The sequence below is a fragment of the Aptenodytes patagonicus genome, chromosome 4, assembly GCF_965638725.1.
Source record: "Aptenodytes patagonicus chromosome 4, bAptPat1.pri.cur, whole genome shotgun sequence".
Taxonomy (NCBI): Eukaryota; Metazoa; Chordata; class Aves; order Sphenisciformes; family Spheniscidae; genus Aptenodytes; species Aptenodytes patagonicus.
The window spans coordinates 61,155,242-61,169,469 of record NC_134952.1 but is presented as its reverse complement, the minus strand read 5'-3'; the positions used below and the strand labels follow the sequence as shown (position 1 = coordinate 61,169,469).

At 39.0% G+C, this 14,228-nt stretch overlaps 1 long non-coding RNA gene across 1 annotated transcript; it reads right to left on the bottom strand.

The window, feature by feature from the left end:
* Positions 1 to 4,825: 4,825 nt before the first annotated feature.
* On the bottom strand, positions 4,826 to 12,919 carry LOC143160102 (uncharacterized). Its single transcript, XR_012995324.1, has 3 exons — positions 12,804 to 12,919; positions 12,587 to 12,688; positions 4,826 to 6,392 (listed from the first exon to the last, which is right to left on the bottom strand). It is a non-coding gene; the product is annotated as an uncharacterized LOC143160102 (long non-coding RNA).
* Positions 12,920 to 14,228: the final 1,309 nt, after the last annotated feature.

Below are 14,228 nucleotides of genomic sequence, written 5' to 3'. Positions count from 1 at the left end.
CATTTGCTAAAAAGTAAGCCTTTCAGTGCTAAGATTGTAACTTTTAATTAGGCAAGAAATAAATATATGAGAGTTGGGCAGACTATAAAACTGTAATTACCTTTAAAATTACTGCTAACAAGCAAATTAGCCACAGCATGGAATAGTAGCAGATCAATAGCAACAGTAAAATTACAAAGATTTTGCTGATCGCGTATTGTCTGTGGATGCAAACTGTAAAAGCGGTCCCTGCAGGCCTCACAACAATAACCTACAAAAGAATGAGACACAAAGGGTATCGAGCTCAAAGATGCTTCAATTTCCCTAGGTGATGAGCGCTCGTCCCATCAAACCACCTATTAGTCACAAACTCATACAACCAAGAACTCTCGGGCCTCTTGAGGTCTCCTGTCATCTTGAAAGAGGTAATACCAATGAGAGGCACTAGTTCCTCTTGAAGCATGTTCAGTTTATTGTTTTTCAATGGCTCAAGCAATTTACGATGGTGATGCTGCCAACACATATAAATAAGTTTGCACATCCGCTCTTCAGCAAAGGTCTGGAGGCTCATTGCAAATTAGTTAACTCAGAGAATTAAAACAGTAATTGGGCAGAAGCATTTAAAATCACAAGATTTTGCCATAGAACAACAAAAAAAAATCTTTTCTTCACCTGCTTTAAAAATTATTGGCTGACGTATCGTAGCAATGGCACATTTACAAATGTTTTGTATGGTTGTATATTTCGTAAAATAATTATAACTTTGCTGCATATGACTTTGCTACAGCATACTTTTAGTTCTTTCTGAAAACTCTGAAAGATACAGCTATGTTTTGTAAAAACATCCATTTTTCAATACTGAATACTAGCAAGGTTTGTATTTGAAAAGCGAAAAATATTGTTTTGAGATACCTGAAAGTAGGATTTCCTTTTTTTTCTTTTACTCACTACACACTGTACTCCAAATAATGCAAACAGAGAAATAATCTTACTGAAAATACCTGTTTAGGTATCCAATTGCAGTTGATACATTTTCAAGAGCTATGTTTGTATGTTTGCATATGTTTACATTTTAGGCTTTATACAAACCATAACAATACATTTATTTTAAAATAAGTTAAGTAGATATAACACAAAATACCCTCTGTCAATATGTTTTGCTTATCAGCAAAGCAATAAATAGGCTTAGGAAATCTTTCAGATAGGATATTAACTGCAATTAACAGTGCATTAGTTACATGGTTACTGTCAGAAACTGCACATACAGCACCATCATTTTAGGGGTAAAAATGTGTTGTACGGCAATGCTTTACAGTCTTGCGAAGCCATTGTAGCCATTGTGTCTGTGAAGACTGAAAGGAAGGAATAAGGTTGATATTCATGATGGTAAATAATGTCTGTTCTACTATTCTAATTATTCATTTACAGCCATCCTGCTTATTACTATGCTGTTAATTAGTCAGAGTATGTTTTAAGTGGCTGTTCTATCAGTTGTCTTTCCTTGTACAATTTACAGCAACAGAAATCAATGTATCTTCAATACAAAGCCCAATCAGCATTCAAAAAACTCCTTTTGATTACCTTAAATGAATTGTATGTTGCATTCCAGAATGCCACAAATACTAAATGCTTTCAGCTTCACCAGATACATTCAAACAAAAATGATTCACTGTAAATAGCTTTTAGACAATTCATCACTCCAGTATTTGAACCCATGCACTAAATGGGAATCCTGCAGAAAAAAAGTAGTGCGTGGTCGTATATTTAAAGATAGTAGTCATATATTTAACGATATGACTTTTCTGGTGACACGCAAGAAAACCTTAATTCTGCCATTGCTACATTTTGAGCACTTGACTTTGCATGCAAAACAGAGCATACATGTATTTGCATGTTTTCTGTGTTTTAGAACACTGTGTTTTAGTACAGTAGCTGCAGTCAGAAAAGAGACTGTAATTTTTAGAAGACACATATCCTGTAGAAAGCTGCCCACCCAGACACGGCAAGAAATGGCTTCAGACGACTGATCCCCTCTTTTACTCTGGATAAGGCTTGTACCCTGCGCCGAACTGATGTGGACAAGATGGGGCCATTCCTGATGGGACTAACTCAGCCCCTCATGCTGCCAGTCAGGGTGGTGGTGGAGCGGCATCCCCAGCAAGAGATGCTGCAGGACCAGCTAACGCAGCAGCCAGGCTGTGAAGTCAAACTCAGGACACGGCACGGGGGGGGACTCCCCAAGCATCCACAGACCCCGTGGGCTGGAGGAGAGCCCTTAAAGCCTGGTCAGGCATCCCAGAGCATGTCAAAATTCACGGTGAGGGGAGAGGTGGATGAACTAGAAGAGCGCAAATGTCCTGTGGATACGAAAAATGCTGACTAGGTCTCAGTCAGTGGGGCAAATAATAATTATGAATCAGAGGCTGGTATTGCCTCCACCACATTATTCAAGGTATGCTTCATTTCATTTTTAATATAAATATCTATGTTACGCTGTGTGCCTGTGGTTTCATATTCCCAAGAGTGAGACTGGGGAAGAAATACCTGTAAAGGTGACTACAGGGCTTAAATTTTAAGTCCCTAAAGCCTGGGAGCTTTAGGTATGGGCTTGAGCCATATGTTTTATTTATTTTAGGAAGGGTCCCCTAGACATATTATTGAACCAGTCTTGGTTACTGTTATTGATATCTGACATGAGGTTATACTTAATCACTAACATTTAGTACCACCACTATGAGGAATCTGAAAAATCCAGTCTGACCAGCCAATCTACCATTATGGGAAATCCTTTCCAGACCCCAACAGGCAACTGCATAAATAAAGCACACAGCAAAATATCAAACCAATGAGTAAGCTGTCATATAAACAAGCCAAACAAGCTAGTAAAAACCACACTAGCATGTAAAGTAGGAAAACAGAGATCTATGCCATCAGAGTGAGACATTCGAACCAGGACAGCAAATGCACTTTCTTGCAAGGGATCAGGCGACGGAGGGGAAGGCAGAACAGCTGAATTAGAGGCTCTGACCCCCTCTGTAGCCACACGCTAGAAGCAATAAGCAGTACCTTTTTAAAAACGGCAAAGGAGCAAGTATATGTTTGTAGTGTAGGACTTGGAAATGCATGGGAGAACAGACAACCCCCCTTTCTTGCCTATAAGAGTTTGGTGGAAGGAGTTTTTTACTATTTCTGTGTTGGACCCGTGCACGACCCATTCAGCGAGTGGGGTTCATCTTTATAAAATTAATCTGAGCGCAGGTTTCAAAAGCTGGCAAATATTTTCATGGCTTTGTAACTACTGAACCTATACCTTCCAGTGCAGTGAGGGAGATTTTAGATAAAACCTTCACCCTTCATAGCCAGCTGAATATTACATTTTACTTTTTCATCCCTTCAGGAGAGACAACAACACTATAAAGAAGAACAGAACTGAACAGGTAAGTGACCAGTTCAGCAAGTACTACAACTCTCCACCACTTCTGAAAATTAAACTCTGTTTATGTTATACATTTTCAAATTTTAAGAAGCCAAGGAATTCTACATTGCTGGAGAACAACTGAGCCTCATCTTAGGTCAGAAATTGAAAGAGAATAATCTGACGTAATTAAGTCACTAAGAGTCAGAAGCATGAAGTCGAGTCCATACTGTTTACACCAGCAAAGTACTTAGCCCAGTAAGATTAGCCCAGCCCTGTATGTACTCACTTCCTCCATGTAGGTTCCAAATTAGCCCTTTCCAATATCTGTATTAAATACCATTTATTTCTCTTCCAGCTTCAATGTTGCTGAATGTGTGTTCCAGCTGAGACTCAAAAGACATTATATCCATTTTATCCTTTCTGAGAATATGAGAGAAGTAGAAATCATGCAGATCATGTACACCACAGTTACATTAAAAAAAAATTAACAGACTAGTAGCAGATGCTTTAATCACAGTATTGCATATAGTAACCATCCCTTTTTCCTACAAGCTAAGTCAGTAATTACTATGTATTTGCATGGGGGACTCATACCTTAGACATGTGGCTGTAATGACAGTTTTTTGTCTTATTTTTCCCCATTAGTGTTGCTACATTTTTATTTTTAAAGTAGAAACAAGAATCCACACAATGTCTAAAAAAAACACACACTGAAGTATTTTCCAAGAAATTAGTGGGCAAATCTGTCAATGGAAAGTTACTGTGTGCCACTGAGTGTGGTTTTAAAAAGTAAAACCATCTACGAGATTTGTGATATTGCTCCTGTGTACTCTACTCTTCCCCCAAAGGAAGCTAGCTAACTCTTTTTAAGAATAAGTTTCACAAGAGTATTTTTTTTCTTCTCACAAAGAAACATGTTTGGTTTGGGAATAAAAAATTAGTTACTTGACCTGTTGTGATGGATCAGATGTTTCAACTGAAATCAAGTCTCTGCAAAAAGGGGAAAATATCAGTTTAAATGCATGGCTCCTGGTTGACAACCTCCTTACCTTATTTCCAGCAGGAGGCAGTGGCAAGAGCTGCACGGCATTGCAGAGAGCCAGGGAACAAAGGTTGTCTCTTTGTAGTTCTGCCATCAAGTTTTATGCTTCACTATTCATCTCTAATCCAAATTCCCAAATGGCTGTCTGACTGCCAAATGATAGGAGCATAAATAAGCTCCAAAAGGACCTTCTCAGCATTTCATTTTCATCCTTACATTATGTAAAATTCCTAGACTCAGTTCAAGACCAGTATGTGGAAAGACAGGGTGAATACAGGTTGATGAAATAGGTTGTTGATGAGTCAATTACAGAGAAGAGGAGTTCATGAGGAAATGAGGATAGAGGTTGTACAGAGAGGAAATGAAAAGGGAAAGATGTGGGGAGGATGCCAAATATTGAGAAAATAAAAACCTCTTGTGGCATTTAATTATTTTGCTTTGGTATTATTTTTTCTATTTCAACACTGGGATAAAATAGTTCTTGTGGCTTATGGTAGATTACAACCACCTACCTCTATTTGACCTCTTTGACAATCCCAGTTGGGAGTCATGCGATATTACAATCACAGAAGTAAGTTGAGAGCATCACAGAGATGACTAAGTTTGATTTAAACTGGTTAGCATAGGTCCCTGCAGTATGGCCCTTAGACACCCATAACAGCCAGGAGTTTGGTATCGTCTGTTCACACAACTTGGCTGCTTGTCAATGTAGGAATATCCTTGAAGAGTCATCAACAAGATCAGGTAAGTGGCTTCCTACATGTGTTGTGGAAATTGTGTATTGCAGCTGTCAAAATTTCCCAGCCCAATCTTGGACTCAGCAAGATGTCACCGACTGTTCAGCTTTTGACTCAGTTGATCCTGAGCAATTCTTCTGCCCTTCTAGTTTTTGTAGCTCCTCTGCACCTGGTTCTTCTTTTGTCTCTTCATTTTTCCTTTGGTTGTCCTCTTTGCAGGAGCTTTCTCATCCCTTTTCTCAGCTTTCTGTGGAGAGCCTAGATAAAAGCTATCTTTGAATCTCCTTTTCTCTTTATTTTACACCTTATCACTGGCTGATCTTATCCTTCCATTTAAAAAAAAAAATGCATGTAATATCTGTTGACACACACATCTGCCTTTCTGCTTCAGAGCTGCCAGCCAAACTGCAATTTAACATTACTGTTCTGACATTGTCTCTGATATGACAAGCCATCATCTTAATGTGGCTATTTTTGCTATTTTTTCAGTCATCTCCCACCTCTTAGCTTTGAGCAGGGTATTTTTTCCTAGATATCTCTTCTTTACATTCAAGTCTTGTGCCTGCTTTCTACAACACATAGTTAGGATGCAGACTTCCCCATTTGCCTGTACGATGAAACTTGGGTATCTACCGTATCCTCGGACAAAGCAAATGCAAGTTTGACCAACAAATATCCACCCAGATGAGTACTGCTGCTAAGATCATTTTCCTAGCTCATTGCTTTGCCATTGGCTGCTTTCGTTGTGCATTCACCTTCTCTGCAGTGCCAGACATAAGCCATTTGTCTTCGCTTTCAGAGCTCTTCGCCATCACCTGTGTCCATTCATTATCAAATGATCGACTTCTGTCTTGGGTATTCAGTCTGCTCCCAGCTCCAGCCTCTCTCATATTCCTGTTAGGCATAGAAATACATATCTTCATACTTTCTACCATGCTGTACGTAGAGTTACCCATAAATACCTCTGAAATTACTTCCTTAACCTCCTTCCAATCCGTCTTTAAAGCTCTCTTTGAGAGCAATTACTTTGGGGACATGCTCTACCACTGCACAGGGTGCTGATCCTTGTTTCCCAGTGCGCCCTCCTCTGTCTGCATCCAGCCATTTTCTCTCTGCTGGTACTTGGGTATTGGAAACGCTTGACTGCAGGGACTCGTCTTTTGTTCTCTATTGGCACAGCAAGTAGTCAAACAGGTTCCTGGCCCATGACTCGTCTCTGATTCATGATGGTAGTAAAAATAAAAAACAATAACAGTAAGAAAGAGTAATAATAACAGGAACAACAATAATAAAAGAACCTAAGAAGGCTTTAGGTATTTAGTACTAAACACACTTCATTGCAGTTTTCTGGAATATGACATAAAAAAGCACTAACATAGCAAGGAAGTATGGGCGGTGTGGGGGGAAACAAAGCCAAGAGATATAAAAATCATGTCTTAAGATGATATTTTATACTTTCTTTTTAAACTAATTCTGGTCACTAAAAAACCCACCCAAAACCAAAACCCCCACAATCCAAACAAACAAGCAAGAGCTAAAAGCAGAGAGGAAAAGAAACAGTCATAGGAAATGAGAGGGAGACATGCAGATGACACACAGCATGTCAGACAGAAATAATAATACAAAGCCAGGAAATTGTTGTCCCCTAGTGATGACTTTGGCCCACAGTCATGCATAGCACTGCTTACCCCACCTTCCAATATTGTTTGGATAGTTAACTGTAATGCAAGCTGTAGTGTTAGTTTTTATATTTACATTTATTCATTTTTATATGAATTCCACTTGCAGAGCTTAAGGAAAACACATCTTTCTGCAATTACTTCTTTAAGGTGGATGCTGCCTCAGTGCAGAACTGCCTCACTTTTATTGCCTTTCACCTCCTTATCTCTGACATCAATGGGAAATAACCATCTGTGTAACTACCCAAATACATCTGTGAGAAAAATCTATGCCAGAAAATAATATTACACTCCTGACCAACATCCCCTTAAGCAAGGAAGTTTGGTGACGCAGACGTCTCTCTGTCCCTCCTCTCCGTGCCCACACAAGAGGGTTGGAGACAGAGGAGAACCTGGTTTTGAATGCTTGACTTGCACAAGGCTCCTTCGGCTTTGCTGGCACCTTTGTCTCTGATGCTCGCAGGTTGTCATGTCCCTTGTATCTGTCTCTCGGAGCAGATGCTAAGAGATTTTTCATGAAAAAGTCATGTGGAATTTGTACTTATTTTTGAATGCATGAATTTTGAACTTTGGGGGTTTGTTCTGTTGAGTTTTTTGTATGCTTGGCTATTATAAAAAAAGCTAGGAAAAGATGAAAATAATAAATAAAAAAAAAGTCAGGCTCACTAACAGTTTTCTGGAATAATGTATTGCCTTTAGGTTTAAAACTGGAATGTTTCACAGTAGCATTAATATGACAAACAAAAGCAAACCCAAACAATTCAAAGGGCATTAACAATTGATGTACAAACACACATTTAAGAAACAGCAGGAATTTTGGACTAAATAAAAGCAGAAGTAAGGAGAGACAGCTGGGAGAGGGGAACAAGAAGGTTTGAAACTTTGTGCCAACAAATGATAAAGTACAGTTTTTACAAGCCTACTTTCTTTATTCTCTATTCAAATAAAAAAGCATCTTGCTACTGTCAGTAACGTTTATGCACTAACTAAAGCTAAAAACACACCAGCTGTGTGAAGTTTAGTTTTTTATTCAGCACAGCCTGTGTAAAATATATGCAAAAAACCACAGTGCATTGTGCTCAAGCTTAAGTTTCTTTTTAAAAAAAAGTAAGATGCTGACCTTGCAACCTTTCTGCACATGAGTAGTCACTTCAGGTCAATAATAACCGTCCAGGTATTTCAAAGCACTGCACATGCATTCACTTATAAATGGGAAAATTTAGGCACGTAAAGACAAGTCCAGCAAATAAGGAATTACAGGATCAGGTCCTAATTTTTATCTGTCTTATTTAAACTGATTTAAAACTAAATTCCTTCAAAAGCCTGAGGTAAAATACAGTACATATACTTATGAGTTAAACAGGCTGTAGAAAGTACAGAAGATAAACGTAAGAAGGCAAGAACAGTAAGTTCAGCGCCTGTTTGTAAGCTTTGGGTTCAGCATCCATATATTTTACAACTGCCAAACCTTTTTCAGTTTTCTCTTGCTCCAAAATACACTTAAAAGAAAACACTGACATAGCTGTATGTGTACAAGTACATGTGCGTATTATATGTATAAAAATTAATATTTCTGTACAGGGTGGAGAAATTGATGTAATTTCATTGAAATCACAAGCCATGGAATAGGATTTAGTTATATCATTAGGTCAAACGTGAAAGGTTCGGAAAGACACATTTTAAACACAGCTTTTCTGGCCACAGGCAATGATGACAGTCTTTCTTAGAGCACCTCTGTACTAAGGAAAGTGTATTTCTTGCTTTAGGTCTTCTTGTGCCAACAGTTTTTGAGCGGTGATTTGCTCTGCCTAAAAAATCAATGGCTTTTGTGTTACATACTACAGAGGGGTCCAAGACACACACATGGAGCTGCATCCAAAAGAGCCATCACAGTAGTCCAGAACAACTCCATGATTTTATTTCCATGAATTACTCCCCTCCTTTGTTGCATTTCCCAATAGTCCAGATCTCTATAGAAAACCATTCCTCTTTTGCAATGAAGTGACACACGCAAAGAAACCTTTTCCTGGTCCAAATATGTGCATTTGTGAGCTTTTAGTGCAAGCACCATGAATCTTGGGCGCTTTGGCTGGAGCACTAGGAAAGGTAACTTTGCACTAGTGAAAAAAAATCTCTCCGTGAGCCAAAGGCTGAAGCAGCATGCATTATGGAGCCAAGCTGGCAAACGAACAAGTGGAGATGGATCTTACGCGGGCCTGTCAACGCAGTAATGAGGAGAACATTCCAACAGTAAGTTAAATCATATTGAAGCTGTATTGCAAATGGCATTTTAAAAGCATGGAAGAAAGGAAAAAACAATCACTATTGGTGCAAGATGGTAAGCAGCACCAATAATGACAAGCGTTTCACAAAAAATTGGGTCTGTTATTAGCACAGGATTTTCTTATACTTGCACTCTAAATCAACACTGGCAGCTGAACATGAGCAATACCAGCCTAAGTTTTGTCCCAGCTAGTAAACAAAACCAGTGCAGATCAAAACAAATCTCCCATGTTGGGAAAGAATGCTGCTCGTCAAAAAGCATCGTGATGAGCAACTACGGGGTGACAGCCCTACAATAATCAATCATCAATCAGTCATAGAAACTGCTTTTTCTGCCATTATACAAGGATCTTCATTACTATATGTGCACTGTTCTCAAGAGAGAAGAGATAAAGGTTTCTTTCAATGATTAAAGCAATAGTTTTCATGCAGTAAAACACATTTCACTCTAGGGAAAAAAAACCAAACCAAACCAAACCTGAAACAGGACAAAAATACCAAACGGTACAGATAGAAGCAGTAGTATTAGTGAAGGATCCCTATTCTTCTATTTCTTACTTCATTTAAAAAATGCAAAATTATAACTTTTCTAGTTTAGGAAAGGGGAAAGGATATTATAATCCACAGCAAAACATTCTTGAAGAATTTAGAACTTAATATTCCCTTTCAAAATGACAGGGAATACTGCACTGGTCCAAATTTTGACAGTGGAAACTGACCCAGTGAAATGCGTGCCCTTTCAGAGTAAGCAGAGGGCTATTTTAAGCTCCATGGAAAAAATATTGAATTATATTAGAAGGTTGATAATAATATTAGTTTAAGGTAAAGGTTAAGTATCTAAATAAAATGTGTACAATTCCTCAGTATAAATGCAAAATTAGAGTGCAAAAATGGTTTGAATCTGTAGAAGTTTTTTTATATTATAATTCATAATGCTTGAGATCTGCAGACAATAATATTAAATCCCCTGGAAAAGGGGGGTGGAAGGATAAAAAACATTTCTGCTGTTTATTTTTGAAACATAGGCATTTTCTTTCCCCTAAGTGAGCCTTCAACCACCCTGGCACCTATTCTGCACCACTAAATAACAACTGGATGCTCATGCTTGGAAAGCTGGGTGAGGGAAGCAATTTAAAATTTATTTTCATAGTGGAAAATAGGTTTTGCCAAAATAGTTTCAGTTTATGAAAGGAGAGAACAGCTGTATTTGGTTTATAATAAATCTTTCACAAATCAGTAAAAGCAAATAGACAGCACAACTGTAACCCATAAAAGTGGAAAATATTAAACAACAGACAGTGAAGTTGTTAAACTTTCCCACAGATGCTGTTGGTAAAAAGCCTCTGCAGAATATGTACATGAAATGTGCATGAAAAGTGAACCTGAAGGCAAGGAGCATTGGAATGAGGCAGAATTACTTATTAGAGGAATATCCTATTAAGGTGGCTATTCTGGGTACGGAGGAAGGTGTCTCCAGCAGTTTCCTACTCCCATTACTGAATGTTAGTGCAAAATAATTACTTGCTTGCCAAAAATGACAGGACATTGACCCTGCAGACTTATTGAATTCGTGCTTGCCTCCAGGCCATGTCGGGGGTTATTCAATTTTGCCTGAGGAGGACAATCTATTATGAGAGATGAGTCAAGAAGGCATCTTCCCTGATTGCCCACCAAAGCCATTATCGCAGTGTAGAGGGGGCACGAGCAGCGAGTGGGATGGACAAGGCAGCGCTGATCCCGATTACCGGGGGACCAGATACAATTTGCATTACGAGCAGCAGTGGAGCTCAGGGCAATCAGCTGGGGATGGGGCCGCCAGCCGCGCGAGCGCCGCGCAGCTAATTGCTTGTGCTTGGCCTGGCAAACTTCACCGTTGTGAGGAGGAGGCCGGTTGGCTTGATCTGCAACTGGATGAATATTTTTACAATGACAAAACCCCACAAGTTATCCCCAAAGGGAAACCCAAATGTTTAAGGTGCATACATTTTTACACCTCTGACACCACCTCATGTTGCAGCATAAATGTTTGACGTTTACTTTGTTCAGCCACTTAACGAGACAGAGTTAAGTCACAGCTTCATTTAAAATGAACGGACTAACAAAACCAGCAAAAATGTTTCTGTGGAATTAAAAAACAAACAAAAAAACCCCAGAGGATTCATTTTTGTTGAAAGATAAATATGTGAACCTTTGCAACAAGCTTGCCCCAATATCAATGGGAATCTTTCCAGTGGCCTTTAACCACTTTAAATCAGGCCCCCTTTTTCAAATGAAGGTCCTATTCTTACTGGCTTTTTGCAGGTTCCTCAGTTTTGAAAGGAGCAGTGCTGTATTATACACCTGAACGCAGTGGCTTAATTTATGGAACTAATTGGATATGTAAAATAAATCAGTGTTTTCCAGTTCTCAAAGGATACGCTCTTCCCAACATTGCCTGATGCTAGTGAAATTGATCTGAAACCTGACTCAAAGCAAAATGAAACCACTGGAAATGCTGTGTGGCTCATTTAAATGTGTTGGGTATTTTTATTTGAACCTTACTAAACTCTTTGCTTGTGAGAAAACAGAAACTTAGTGCAGGAATTCATGTGAAAACATAGGTATCAGCATAGAAAAATCCAATTGTTTCCTCAGTTCTGTTACTAGAAAAGTGGGGAATTGTCCTCTTGACCTTGCACCCTATTTTCCAATATTTTGTGTAGTCTGGAAGTATAAAACTGTGATGGGAAGCTGTTATCTCAACAAAAAAAATTAACAAATCCTAACATTCAAGAAAGTCTGAAATATCTTTGTCTAGATTTGAAAGTTAGTTAAAACATATGTCTAGTAAGCTTACAGTATTAAAGTCAATATTCATTTTAACACATCCTAGTAAACATTTAAAAAATCACTTTGCATTGTTTTGCTGTCCACGTCAACATAAATTATCACCTTTAAAAAAAGAACAGAAAATTTGAGAGAACAGAAAATCCTAATACTATCCATGGATTACCAAAACCAAGAGCAAGGCAAAGTGAGATTAAACATAAACCAATTTGTTCTGCCATGGTGACCAGTCTGTCACTAGTCTGTGGGGATGGTTTGATGGGTAGAGCGTGTAAGTATTTGCAAGTTACCAAACTGATTCCTCTTGAAACCACAGCTTGGATTACAGTGAGGGCAAACAAAGGAAGATGAAGACGTGCCAATCTTGTTTGCAGCAAATAAGAGCAGCCCGTATACAAGGGCTTGGCTTAAGACCTCTAGGTGTATTCAGACTGATAAAGTCAGTCCTTTCCTCATGAATACGTAATCCCATAATTAACTGCTCTCCTTAAAACAAACAAACAAAATCAAACTGTTCATAGTAACTTTTGCCATTCACATATTCCTTTCATGAAGCAGTACAGTAATCATCGGAGTAATAACGAGGTGCATGAACACAGATATTCAGTGTCACTTGGGCTACCTGAGACATCCCTTTTGTCCAGTTATTGCAGAAGGGCTCAGATCTCCCATCCGTCCTGGGTCATCTGTACCAGCATCACATTGATCTCTCCAGTTGGGCTACCTAGAATGATACAAGGTAGCTCTGTTTAGGCACTTGATTCACATTATACAGTACGATTACAGAACTATTATAAAGCATTATATAATATAAAGCAATCACCAAAAAGCATTCAAACCTTGTTCTGAAGAAAGTTTTCTTAATTTTCTCCCTGGCTTTTCTGGAGTGAGCATCCCCGTAACATCAGACAGCTTGAAAACACTGGGACAACTTCTGCCTGAAGTGAACCAAGGGACCTCTGGCCAAGATCCTCCTTGTCACATTTTCTGTGTGTCCCAGAGCACAGTATATCCCACACATTGCATGATGAAAAGTTCTTGAGCAACATATTACTATAATGAGATAACGATAATAATAACATTTTGCATTCTCCATTGGTGTTTATTCAGTTGAAAGTTAAGTCCCAAGTTACATGCATGAAAGAGCTGTATTAAAGAAGACTCCATTTTAATATTTACTAACTTCTTAGTGCCTGACTTGGCAACCACCATAACATTTTTTCAACCATAGGGGTTTTTGAAGGCTTTGTGCTCTTTGAGCAGGATTGGGGAAAGCTCTGGATGGATTTCCTTTGTTTTACTTTCAGGCATGCTAATGAAAGAAATTGCCCTGTGGAGCCTCATACGGACATCCAAAGGCTTCCTCAGCCATGCTGAGCTTTGAGGTACCTTGTCCATACCAGGAAGAAACATACAGGTAAGGGCAGGGGATAGACTTGACTCTTTTTCCCCAAATCATGTGTAGAAAGGAAAGAAGCAATCAGCCGGCTATTGCATTTTGCAAATAATTGCTAACAGTGGTGGAACGGTGACAACCGAGAATCTTCCTTGTTGGCAAGGGAGAGCAGCACAAAAAGGCAACTTTCCTGCCATCCCGGTCTTCTTTGTTCAGCCTCTTTTGGTCTGCTGGGAGGGCAGGACGTGTTACCTGAGGAGAAGCATGGTGCTAAAATGGCTCTGCATTTTGCCAACGTAAAGATTACCTTCCTAGCATATTTAGCACAATCTGCTAGTGTTGAATAGTAAGCCCCAACTATTTTGTGTAGTCTCTACACAAACGCCAGCTACCCATCCTTTCCACAGACACCACACCAATTTACATCTCAAGATCATGTCAGCATCCCTCTGATCTTTACAGATACCTGAAGATTATTCTCCGGATGAAATACATTTCTAATGATTCATTCTCCATTGCAAGCCTGCCACACCCTAGAGAGAGATCAAAATGCTTCAGCTAAATCTGGTTTCAGTTCCATTAGAAAATACGACTACTGGCCTTCCAAATTTCTTCTAAGGAAGGGTATTTAAATGCAGCTTTTCTTGCAAAAGTGCTAACAGATAGGTACCATAGCAGAACCATGGCATGTCTGTGGCCCCAGTGGTTTCAATATAGATGCAAGTATTTTTCAGGTGATATTCACAGTCCGTGGTCCCTGGGGAATGTACTCTACCACAAGATGGATCTGCACAACTCACAGAAAAGAAAAACTGCAGGATAATCACGTACCTTCCAAAGGGCAGTTTACCAGCAATATATGGCTGTT